At 42.2% G+C, this 12,952-nt stretch overlaps 1 protein-coding gene across 1 annotated transcript in view; it reads right to left on the bottom strand.

Annotated features, from left to right (window-relative positions):
- The window catches only part of DAB1 (DAB adaptor protein 1), a 477,301-nt gene that overhangs the window by 321,276 nt on the left and 143,073 nt on the right, over window positions 1-12,952 (bottom strand). The gene's annotated exons all lie outside the window — the stretch shown is intronic.

The following is a 12,952-nucleotide window of genomic DNA, read 5'->3' as shown; positions in this document are numbered from 1 at the left end:
GGTCACAGGTATAAGTTTACAATCACATTGATGCTAATACTTTTGTAATGTTGGATGTTGTGAATTAAGTTTAGTCAGCTGAATACCTTTAACTGAGTTCTTTGGACCGGATGCTTTTTCTTGGCATGAGTATTTGCTTAGCATGAAAAGGTGAAATTGCTGGAGCCTTAGGCTGCAAGCAGCTAACTCCCACTTAGATAAGGCTGAACTTAAATTACAGCCTGTGCTTAGTTATGTCAATGAAGGCTTTGAGACCAGTAAAACTGGAGAAGAATTGCATCTGTTTGTAAGGAGCAAGAAACCAGAGAGATAAGAAGAAACTTATGGCCACCTCAAGACAACGAAAGAACCAAATAGTGGATGAGGAGACCCTAGACCAAAATTCACCATTGGACCAAGAGGCACATCAAAGCACATGAACAGTGTGCGATGGTTAGATGCACAGAATGTAAGGGTATAAAACCCCAGGAGTTTCTTTGTTCTGGGTTCTTCCCTTGGAGACATAACTGTCACGACTTCTTGTTCTGCTGGAAACTCTCAATATCACAGCACAAAGCATGACCCTGTGATGAATAGCACAGAATAAAGCACGTTCTCCATAGACCTGGTCATCACAAAATGATGACACACACTCACTGGAAGTACTAATGGGAACATGTGCTTGGTTTTGAAATTAAGAATCAGGTTGTTACAGAAATAGTTAAGTATCAGCCAAAGCCCAGCTAAATGGCTTTAGATAATCTATCATATTTTAATCTAACAAAGGCTTCATCGATTACCCTGAAATTCAGAATTAGCTAGGTGCATTTCATCTGATTCACTTGTCCTCTATTGTAAAATAATGATGTAATTTGTAATAAATTACCAACTCCAAGTTTCAGCAGTGACAAATTGTTTACCTAATTCAATAAAATAGTGTCACTTCTGTAAAGTGCATAATCTCAGAGAAGTCAGCTGCTTGTGAACTGCAGGTTATGAAGAAAAACATTCATGTCAGTCCAACGCAGAGGAGAAATAAGATCTGAAGCAAACTAACTGCATTCCCTCAGATTACTCTTTTGCACTTCAGTGTCACTCTCAATTTAAGGTTTTTCAGGAAATCAGCCAGCCTGGAATAGGCAGGATCATTCTCGCTCACTGAGTCTAATATGACGTGACTAACAAAAGCAGACACGATATGTCATAGCAATGAATGACTCATCAGACTGGGAAATGCAAAAAATACCATTCTCCAAGATGCCATTTTTGACCTTTACACCCTCCCCTCAACTTATTTTACACACACCTTTTAGAAACATCTGTGAGAGCAAGAGGCAATAAAACTTGCCAAAGGCAGGGAAAGAAGGGGGGGAAGGGATGGCATTTACCAACCTTTGGCCACTTTTTCTATGAGATACAGCCATCAAGGAAAGGGAAATCTCAGCCTTCCCCACGTTTGGCCAGAAATTCCTCCATTACATATCCTTGCTCTGGGGCCCAGGACAAGTGATTTATCTTTGTTACCTTCGTTTCTCCATCTCTATAATGAGGACCAAGACACCTGTCTATGTTATACGATTTCTGTGACAATTCATTAGTTAATGTCTGTAAAGTGCTTCAAAGATGGGAAGCATTATTACTGATATGGTCAGCCTACAGTCCACATAGAATCATAGAATAGTTAGGTGCAGTGCTCTGCAGCAGAACCCTAACTGTGCCAAAAGGAAAGAGTCATCACAGCTTGTCCTCGTGGAACTTAGGCAAAGATTAAGGGAGACAATTAATTCTCATTGTTTCAAACTGATTTGGATTCTAGTGGTGATTAAAGCACAAGTCTTGCTACACACATATTTCCACATGAAGCCATGCTGAAATCATTGAGGTTCTCTATCTGCTTCTCCAAATATTACAGGATGGAAAATTAGGACCTAGGTTATTTTCCAGGTTACCATGGAATGTGCTTTAAACATAACATTGAGAAAAAATTGGTAGGAATAAGAGATAGCAAATTAAATTAGAATATAAGAATAATAGGCAGTAAATAACCTATATATGATATATTTTAACCTATATTCATGGAATAGAATTGTATTTTTCAGATGATCAAAGTACTTCCTTGGTTAGGTATATTTTCAAGCAATTAAACCAATCTTAATGTAAAAAACTATCTGAAAACCAGAAAAGCAATCTCTTGTACATAAATCTGCTCCGTTTTTCCCCACTGGACCTGCCATGCAGTACATATTATTTTTCCTTGTACTATGCAGTAGCAAGGAGAAGAAGCCACCAGACAGCTTGGAAGTCATATTTGAAGAGATGAGAGAAGACTGTTAAAAGATAGAAAGGAAATGAGGAAAGATCTGAATGCCAGAATGAATATAAGATCTGTGCATGTCAGTGAAAACAAAGCTGAACAGAAGATCAGGGGAAGCAGCATTGAGCCCATCAAGAAAAGCAAGGCAGGAAACCAAAGCCTGAAAATAATAAGATGAAAAAGGAGCAATGACAGATCTGTGCTGTGTTAAGTAAAAAAAATAGGAAGGAAAGAGGTAACAGAGCAAAGATTATTGGGAAACCTGAAGAAATCAATGATGAATTTTCTTCCCTCATTTGGCTCTCACACCTCTCTGAAATGCCCAAGAAATGAGATTTGCCCATCACAGAAAAAGGAAACACTATAAAGAAGGAACATGAGTAGCAGGAGTCTGTAATGCAGTTACTACATGGATGTGCTTGGGCACCAGCTTCAGAGCAGGGAAGCACCACTAAGAGCACAGCTGTGCTGTTGCTTTGGGAGAATCAGAATCCCAGCCTGGTTTGGGTTGGAAAGGACCCTAACCCTAACCCTAAAGCTCATCCAGTTCCAACCCCCTGCCACGGGCAGGGACCCCTTCCACTAGAGCAGCTTGCTCCAAGCCCCGTCCAACAGCCCTTGTTTTCCCGGCTGCCACACACCCGACTCCCACAGCTCATCTCACCTGAAACTTTAATTTTGGATAGTGAAATAAGACGCTAACAAGCTCAGTTTAGGTCCTTACCTGGTTTTGAGATCCCTGTGACATTCTCCATGGAAGCAAGTCCAATGGCCAGCTTGTGTGAACTGCAAGGGCCCCAGCTGACCAGGGATAAACGCATCACAATTGCTTCTCCTCTCCTGCCTTCTAGAACCCAATCTCCTAGAACAGGCTTGAAAACCAACACCATGGGAGGATCAGAAGGCTTTACAAGGCTGCCTTCTGAGAGCTTTTGAACCTCACTTGGCTAGAGCTTCTACAGATGCACAGAAGCTTTAAAACATGAGGAAGACACAACCAAAAGCAGTGCCAGCCCTGCTAGCTGCCTCTTCCCTGTGCTGTCACATTTTCCTCCTTGTACCAGCAAAACAGCAGCTCCAGGAGAAGCAAAGTTGTTATCACACCACAGGCTTATGCCTGAAGAAATGCAAACTCAGTAACAGTTTATGTTGCCAGAACCCAACATCAATCTATGCACCTAGAAAGCAGATAGTGCTCAGCTTAACTTCTCAAATACACAGCACCATTCAGGCTAAGGAGCCATGGGGGAGAAGACACAGCACAGAAGAAGTCACACTGTTCACACTTCTATGCTACCTGCAAAAAACATCTTCTTTCTCTCCTTTCCTGTGTGAACTGAGAAAAATGTTTGAACTATCAATATTAGTGCGACTGACTGAACTGGAGTGAATTAGGTCCATCTCCACCTATGAGTTTATATGCTGATAATATCTATTTTAAGCTAGTAAAAATGCAAGAAGAAATTCTAATTCTATCCATATATATTAAATCAGATCCTTACCTTTCCCTCAGCCATTTGATTTTTAGGAAATGATAAGGAAAGCATTTACAGTAAGGGTGCTTTACAATAAATCATCATTAATCATACTTGGGCTCTAAGTGCATCAAACAACTTTGGGCACACAATTAGGCAACTAAATACACTGACTCAGCAATTCCATCCTTAAATGGACATACCTGCCCCCAGATCCACCTGATCATTTCTGGGGGGTTATTTACTTGCACAATGGTTTCTTTGCTATTAAGCACCAACTGTTGAAAACGTTTAAGCAACTGCATTTCCATGCCTAATTAATCATGTAATTGCCATCATTATTTGAACACCTTTTTGCACCACAGTGCTTTGTTTGAACAGCATATGGGAGGATGGAGAAGTGAGCATCGCAGCCATGCATAATCGGGTAGGTGCTCAGCTTACACGGTGCATAACATCCTCAGCTCTGACAATAGCCATAAGGAATTATACTGCTCAGCAGCTCCCAGCAGATGCTGGACACTTCTTAGGATCTGCCCCCTTGCAACTCACCACACATTGAAAATCACTGCAGTTTCATAAAAAGGACATCGAAGTACAGTCTGTTGCTCAGTATTAGTGCACACCCTTTGCCATTTACACCAATATATTCCTCCTGGAGATTTGGAAAAAGCAGGTACATCCCCAGCACTCACTCTTCCTTAGTTAGATGCTGCCTGTGCCTTCCCAAATATCTTAAGCTGAACAGAACAAAACCCATCTTATTCTGCATGTTTAGGCAGGGATCAGTGTGTACAATAAGGGCCATTCAGATCCATATGTGATTTCAGCTCGGTTATCCTCTGGACAGATAATCAATGGTTGTGTATAACCAGTATTTTACTTGTATCTTACTATGTGTTACACATTTCTAAGCATCTACATACACATATATGCTTAGGTGAGGAATATATACAAGGAAAAGTAAATTTATCCAAACTTTCTCCATACTCAAGCCTGTTTCAAAGACGAAAAGGAGCCATTACCTTTCTTTTCTTCCCCACCACTTCTCTTTTGTTCAGATTTCCTGCAAAGCTAAAAGCTGAAGTGCAGAATTAAGGGAAAAGCAACATCTGTCTCAATGGCATTTCCAATTTGGTTCTGCAGACTCAAGAATTTCAAATTAGGTTTGAGAAACCATCACCTCTGTTGGTTTCTGATTACTCAGATGCAACACAACAATTCTGACTGGGTTTTTCCACCTCTAGGTTGAAATCTCATTGGAAATTTCCAACATTAGGCTTAAAAGGTGGCTGCTCCAGAGAAGTATTAAAATAAAAGTGCAACCTTTTGCATTGTACTTGTGTTGGACATAGGCTGCTACAAATACGAGACAAGTTCTGATGTTACGTGCACAATATCAGGAGCTGCACGTCAAAATGAATGTCGTGTAGTGACAAAGTCAACAATGGGATTTCTTCAGAAATGAGGTATTTACCAGCAGAGGAAAGGGCACCCTACTCTTTTTATTGCCTATTTAGAGGAACTGATTAATGTTTTCAGCAGCCTCCGTGTGCAAATTCCACCCAATACAGTGCAATTTGTGCTCATGTGTATGTAAGATCAAATACCTGCCAAAGATTCAAAGAGCAGCATCTCAACCTAATATCTAGAGGCATTTTTTTCCCTAGCATGTGGGGCTCATCTCTGCCTTACTTTGCAACAATTAAAACTATTTTCTCCTGATACAGCAGTTTAACAGTTTATTCTCCCTGATGCATGTGATAAAGGTAGCGGCTTCAAACCTTTTAAACATATTAAAGGTTTCACGGCTAGATGTGTGACAGCCTTGATTAATCCTGCGCAGGCAGCAAGAGTCAATGTCTGCAGATATCTGCATGCAGGACTTTCAAAGTTCTAAGAGTTTTCTTTGATAAAGGTAAAGGAGCTTTGTGAAAGATGGTTTGTGACACGCAGCACTGGCAGAGAATTTTAATGCTGCAGGAGATGCTATAGTTCACTAAAAACTGAAAAGAAAAGGGAAAAAGAAACCAGAAGATGAGGAAAGATGAGTTAAAATGGAGTTGGTGGGTTTACCCTAACGTAGCTTAATGGGTATCTATATACTTTATCACCTAAAATGTAATGATTTTTCAATGCAAACAAATAATTCTAAAATCAAATCAGTCTCTAAAGCCTTCAGGAGTCTATTAGATAGTTCTCAGATAAACGGAACATTAAGTGAAAACGGGGACACATAAAAACTTGCTCTTTGGATCATAAGAATAACAGTACACACATGCAATATCAGTGGGTGATGATGTATTACAGTGGTGGGCCTGATACATGAACCCAACACGGCACAGAGAGCTGGAAAGCCTGTAAAGAAAGTCAAACATCCACACAGATGATGCTGAAGCAATGACTGTTCAAGAGCACACGCAGGTGGGTGCTTTCACAGCAGGGTACTGGACGCTGCAAAAAGCAGTGCTGGAATAGCACTAAGGCAGGTGGGATGGCTTTTAACTAAGGTTACAAACCAGGCCAGCTTCCTGCAGTTGTCTTCAGTGCAATTTTAAGCAAATCTACTTGGTTAACTGAGCTAAACACATACCTGCCCCATCCTGTTCTTGGCAGATGAAAGCAGGAACATCTGCCTTTGGAGCAGAGCAGCGACTCACTTCCTTGGTCTGATACAAACCTGGATGATGCTCAGGATTTATTTTGCACCCAGTCACTTCAAAGGCATCTCACTTATTCTGGTACCTGTACTTATTCTGGTACTCTCGAGGCTGCAGAGTTTAAATAACAGCAAACTTTTCCATGGTTCTAAATTCAGATGTTAAAATTGAAGAACAATAGAGTGGGAGATACTTGCCTCAGAAAGACCACAGGGCAGAGTGTTAGATTCTAGGTCCAGTTTGATTATGATGACAAATGGCAGAGGAACCCTTCTTGTTCACCCAAACAAAGATCAGCTACTATCGCTTTCAAGTTTCCATAGCAATGTGATAGTCCAGCATAAGCAGAGCTCGGGGGAGTAGGAAGAAACAACACAATTCAATTATCTCCATCATTTCAACTGGCTAATTGAGGTAGGGGGGAGCCTTAGGAAGCCATCCCATTTGCAAGAGAAGAAATATAATCTCTCTCTATCTTTGGGCTTTTAATTCTGTCAAAGATGGCCTAAATTAGGGAGCGACAACTTGCAAAGCAGGAACATATTCTCTTTTTAAATCAGGTCTGGAAATGCCGTGAGATGAACTCTGATAACGCAGCCTGCAAGCCCTGGGAGCCAAAGCTGTGCAAAATTGTTTAATATGGTCAAATCCTTTAATCCTCATATCTGCTGATGCAGAAAACAGAATATTTCTGCCATTTAATACCAGAAACATTATTTTCAAACTCCATAAATGTTGCCTGAAGATCTTATGCAGCAGAGACAGCAGAGGCCTGCATTTCCTTCGCTGGACAATTTTGATCCTAATATATTTAGGCACAAAGTAATACACATAAATGAACAACCACTGATTTTTTCTTCATCTTCTTCAACCATTCATTTAAAGAACAGCTCTATGCCTTTTTACCTTATTCTTTACTATCTGTAGAGTTCAGCAACTTGAATGCCCTGAAAAACTTAGGAATTGATCAGACTTGTAATGAAAAAGGATCTCTCTCTCTGCCATAATACAGGAAAATAAAATACCGTTAACTCTGCAGGGCAGCACACTGAAGGTGGATCAATCCCTCTCTTCAGACCATCCCATAACACAAGAGCAAAGGGGTCAGTGGGTAATTGCCAGTAAATTTGGAAGGAATAAAAGGAAATACTTGTTCACACAGCCGGCCTGAAGCATTTCCCATCACAGAAGGCCAGCAAGTCAAATGCTGCAGCTAGTTTTTGAAGAGCAAAGAGGATTTTTGTAAGCAATGATTTCAGTGCCAAGCAGACAGGATAGAGGGCACAGCACCCAAGGGAGATAAGAGAGCAATAAGGTAATGATGATTACATTTCATGCTTCAAAGCATGAAACAACAGGAGTCAGGAAGGAAGCCCACAGCCCACACTGTGCTCATTGGCGAGATGAGTTAGCTGTAGCTGCAGGTATGTCCTGCTCAGACACAAGCACTGGGCTTCACAAGCAGAACTCAGTTTGTGCCCAAGAACCACTCCTCCAGTGGAGGATCCTCACAGTGACATCCCATTTTCCCAGTCCAGAAAATGGTTGGATTTTTTTGGGTTCATGGCACTATAAGCAAGGGTTTTAGGAAGAAAGGGGAGGGGGTTGCAGAAGTCCTGCCTCAAACTCCCACCCCACTCCAACCAGGCTGTGTCACCCCCATGGGATGCTCCATGGAGCACATCCTGCACTCCTGATGTATGCTGCTGCTTTTGAACCCTCTCCCAGCACAGGGCACAGGTCATAAACAGTATCAGTGGGCACAGGTGGTAAGCCAGTCTCTAAGGGACAGCTTATCATCAACTGTGCTTCATATTCTCTTTAGCCAGAAGCATGCAAGGGGCAGGAGGGTTTGTGCTTCACCTTGCAGGGCTGTGGCTCCCAGACTGGCCAACCTGCCACACAGGCAGGCACATCTTTGTGCTTTCCAGTGGGATAAAGCTGCTGAAGATAATGCAGTGTTTAACCCATCCTTCAATGGCAACAATGCTTTATATACCTTTGAAAACTCCTCTCCCTGCCGTGGCTACTGGAAGGCGACGAGTCCCTTCATCACAGATGGTTGGGGCAATTCTTGCAGGTGATCAAACAAAATCCCACAAAATAACTGTTTATTTGCTGTCAGCCAGCTCCAGCTCAGAAGCAGCCTGGCCTATTAAGAAGCTAGTCCCCATCATTTACTTCAGAGCCCAGAGCCCAGAGAGGGGCACGCAGGAAGAAGTACATAATTTGTCCAGATGCAGCGAGGAACCGAATGACTAATTCATGAAAGTGCGATTGATTTTGATGAATCAATGCATTACAGGATCCAGGGAAGGAGGGGGAGGCACTGGGCATTTTACAGGCTCAACTACAGGATCACACTTTGATCTCGGAAACAAAGACAACCTTCTTCTGCATGAGAAGGCAAGCCCTGGTTCTGTCCTCAGCTAGAAAAAGTGGTTTCACACTTTTTAACAAACATCCCCTGTCCATACATTTTGCAAGATCCAGATGCTGCTCATTCAACTCTCCTCATTCAAATCAGTTAAAACATCTAATTCCTATGGATTTCACCAGTGACTGATGTAGAATCTGCCCCCAACTGGCAACAAAACCAGTTTTGATAGGCAAAAAGAGTACACACAAATCAGAAAACAGAATGTTAGCTGAACATCCCTAAACTTAGGTTTTAAACCCGTTTCAGAAGAAAGCACCCAAGAAGGAGAAATATACATTTATATTTTAATGGAGGAAAAGCCAATTTTCTACAGCAAGAAAAGATAAATGAAAAATGCCCCCATTTAAGTAAAAAGCAACAAGAAAATCTTGGCTTTCCCCGTGCTTCTATTACAGGTAAGTGGAAAAGCAAATACATTACTAGCCTCACATTTCAATCACTCATTGTCTATCAAATTTCATAATACACCCTTCCTAGCTGTTCTCTTTCCTTTTGCAGATCATGAGCAAAACAGAGACAGTACCTGGTTAAAGCTAATACAAATCCATCCTCTACTGGGATACAAATACATTTCTGTGTATATTAGGATAGGGGAAAATTTATGGTGGGTGACTGACTCCAAGGCTGATTTAACATTTGCCATCACGCAGAAATGCACATGCACAAACACACTAAGACTAGCAAATTGCTCCCTGATTTCTATTCCCTAGGCACCAGCCTGCAAGGAAAACTATTTATGTTTTTCCCTCATATTGACATACAAAGTAGTAGTAAACAAACTGGGATTCTCCACATGGTATTTCCCATTGTGGCAACCATATGGGAAATCATCAGCTTTGACCTTTTGGAGGAAAGGACAGAAGGAGAGGTAGACTTAGCAAAGAAAGACCTTTTTACTCCAAGCCTTGCCTCCTTAGGCCTCTGCATGGATTTTTATGACCCAACAGAGCTTTCAAGTACCTGTGGCACTTAAAAATGCTCACCTCTACTGAAGGTGAGAGCAAGAGTTTACGGAGGCTTGGTGAGCATCTTCTCCACTTGCAAAAGACAATGCGGTCAAGGAAGAAAAATCAATCTCTGCTCTACAGCATAATCATGATTCCAACTAAGACAGATGGCTGAGCAATTGAGTGCATGTATTTCAAACCCTGCCCTTTGATACCTCCTGATTATTTAACCTGGAGATTTGAAGGAAAAAGAAGGCAGAGAAAACCTGCATGCAATAAAAAGGAATCATTATTTTCTTATTCCTAGGCACATCAAACCCTGGCAGGAGGCTAAGGGACATGCATGGGTCAGAAACCAAATGGGTAAATTCCTGTTTCTGAAGAAGAGCGCTTCAGGAGAGGCTCCGAAATGAACACCCTGTGTGTAACTCCAGCCCCTCCAGGGTCATCTCTTATTTCTTTTTTAATAAAATAAGCATTACCAAGATTAAAAATGTTCCTGAGGCTCCAAACTGCATTGGTCACCCCGAGGAAGTGGTCTGAATCGCTCTGAAAATGAAACTTCAAATTAAATGCCTAGATCATTCCTCTCAGTGTTGTCAGGCTGATGATTTCAGTGGTGGCTTTTTATCTCCCCACGTCTAGCAGTGAAGACCATGGGGACTCCCCAGAACAACCATCAGAGGCACAGCTTTGCTGGGTGTCCATGGCAGCAGTGACACTCTCCAACAGGTACTGCTCAAGCCCTGGTTTACCCCCCTGAGCTGTTGCATGTCCTTGCCCTTGGTGTGCCAGCAGCAAATAGACTTTGAGGACGTGCTTCCCCATCCTGGCAGTGTTCAAGGCCAGACTGACAGGGGCTTGGAGCAACCTGGGCTAGTGAAGGTGTTCCTGCCCATAGAAGGGGATTGGAACTGGATGAGCTTTAAGGTCGCTTCCAACTCAAACCATTCTGTGACTCTATGCTGAATGCTGGTGGCTCTCTGATGATGCAGGTTCCTACCCGACCTGTACAATTATCACACATACTGTGAGCTGACAGGCAACTGTTGGCTGCTGTCACTGATTTGCAAAGCAAGATGTCAAAAGAATTGAAGCCTATTTTTTTCTAATTAAGAAAAAACAAAACCTGAAAACAGAAACCAAAATCTAAAATCCATGCATAAACCACCTGAAATTGGAGTGGAAGTAACTGTAATAAACTCCTTAAAGCTGGGCTGAAATTCAGTCCATCTGCTGGTACTGGCAACAGGGATGGTTCTTCCAGCCCCATACAAGCTTCCCAGGTGTGGGGTGAGAGCCATGAGTTTTGTATGGATCCTCAGCCCAACTGCATCTTGGAGAGCAGATGGAAGAAGAGTCTACCCTTCCTGGCAGGTAACACACCTGAACCCAGAGCTGAAACAGAGAACAGAGTGTTGGAGGGGGAAATCGTAGTTCTCCCTGTGACAAGATTGGAGGTCTCAGTGAGCAACCACATCATCATGAAGACCTGGAGCCGCAGCAGGAATCCTGATGGGAAAAAAGAGAAGGAAACTGAGAAGAGAGAAGCGGGATGAAGGAAGAGAACTGAGCCATCTTTCTAGAAAATTAAGAACAAACCCACTAGCATGAGCATTACTGACAGCCTCTAAAGGAACTGTGCAGTGGAAATGGTGTGATCAGGTGACAGCCACTCACCACCATCATAGACTCATAGAATGGTTTGGGTTGTAAAGGACCTTCAAAGCTCATCTTGTCCAACCAGGCTGTAATGAGCTGGGACATCTTCAACTAGATCAGGTCACCCAGAACCACATCCGGGCTGGCCTTGAATGTCTCCCAGGCTGGCACCTCTCTCACTGCCATGCTGCTTCCCAGGGATGGCTGGTTTATACCAATCTGCCATCCCGCCTTGCATTTCATAATCAAGCTAAACCCCGCTCCACCTCTGCCCAGGATCATCTTTTCCCTCTGTATCTTCCTCCCACACTCCCTGCCCTGACTTCCCTGCATGATTGTCCCAGGTAATTAAAAGAAAGAAGTCAGCCCCGCTCCCCACGGGAAGAGCAGGAACAGGCACCGAGTGACAGACAAGATGCACAAAACATAACTCACTGCTGTGAAAGCAATTAATGGCACTCCTGAAACATTTTTCTCAGTAAGAGACATTCAAATTCAGCCAATCTGTCACAATCCTCCATTTGTCATTGTCATTTTTACCATTGTCACCTTATTTGATGCTATTAAGCAGACAAGAGCGAGTCGTAGGAACAACTGAAATAAGCATAAGTTGATAAAATAAATTAGCTCAGAAACTTGTACACAGAGATATTAAGCAAAAAGTGGAATGATGTCAAGGTTGAAAGAATTAGGAATTGAATTTTAACCAGCCCACATGTTTATGGCTGATTTCCTGATGAATATTTTATTTTTAATAACCTTCCTATCACATTCACTAAAAGGTATCACCAAGGATGGATCAGTAAACAAATCTGAGGGGGAAAAAGAGGCTGCTCGGAGACGTGAAACACTTTCAAAGCTCACAATCCCTCAGGAATAAGAGTCAAAAGGAACAAAGACAACTCTTAGCATGAAAAGGGAAGACATGGTATGACTAAATAAAGGGTGATATTTGATAGGTACAAATTGGATGTGTTTCCTGCTTCATTCCTGCTGCTTAAGAATGTAGAGTCCCTATGCAGATTTGCCAGAATAAGCATCTCTCACTAAGCAGGGGCTTAGACTTAGGCCTACCTCTGAAATCAAAACCTTTCCACTGGTTCTTTAAAGCTAACATGTCCCAGAGGGCTGGAGACACACCATGGAGTGCACCACGTCTGATGGTGAACACCACTCACGGCCATAGGGTGTGATGCTCCAGCAGTCTCCCCACATCCAGTTATTTCATCAAAAGATAATCTCCATTTTCACCTTCAAAAAGGGTAGGTAATTATAAACGCATTCTTTTTACTCAAATATTTTAAGCAAGTAATTGTTGCCCATGGGAGAGAGTTTAATTATTTCTGATGAACAGCCAAGACACAGAATCAGGAGAACATGACAGGAAGAGGGTGGAAAATGTGTTCCAGTGCTTAATTGTGTGGCTATCTTGCCTTTTCATCCTGAAAAAAACAGGCATTGATTTTTTTTTTCCC

This window comes from Melopsittacus undulatus, chromosome 6 (genome assembly GCF_012275295.1).
Source record: "Melopsittacus undulatus isolate bMelUnd1 chromosome 6, bMelUnd1.mat.Z, whole genome shotgun sequence".
NCBI classification, from domain to species: Eukaryota; Metazoa; Chordata; class Aves; order Psittaciformes; family Psittaculidae; genus Melopsittacus; species Melopsittacus undulatus.
Note: the sequence above shows the minus strand (reverse complement) of the source record. Positions and strands in the feature narration are given on the sequence as shown.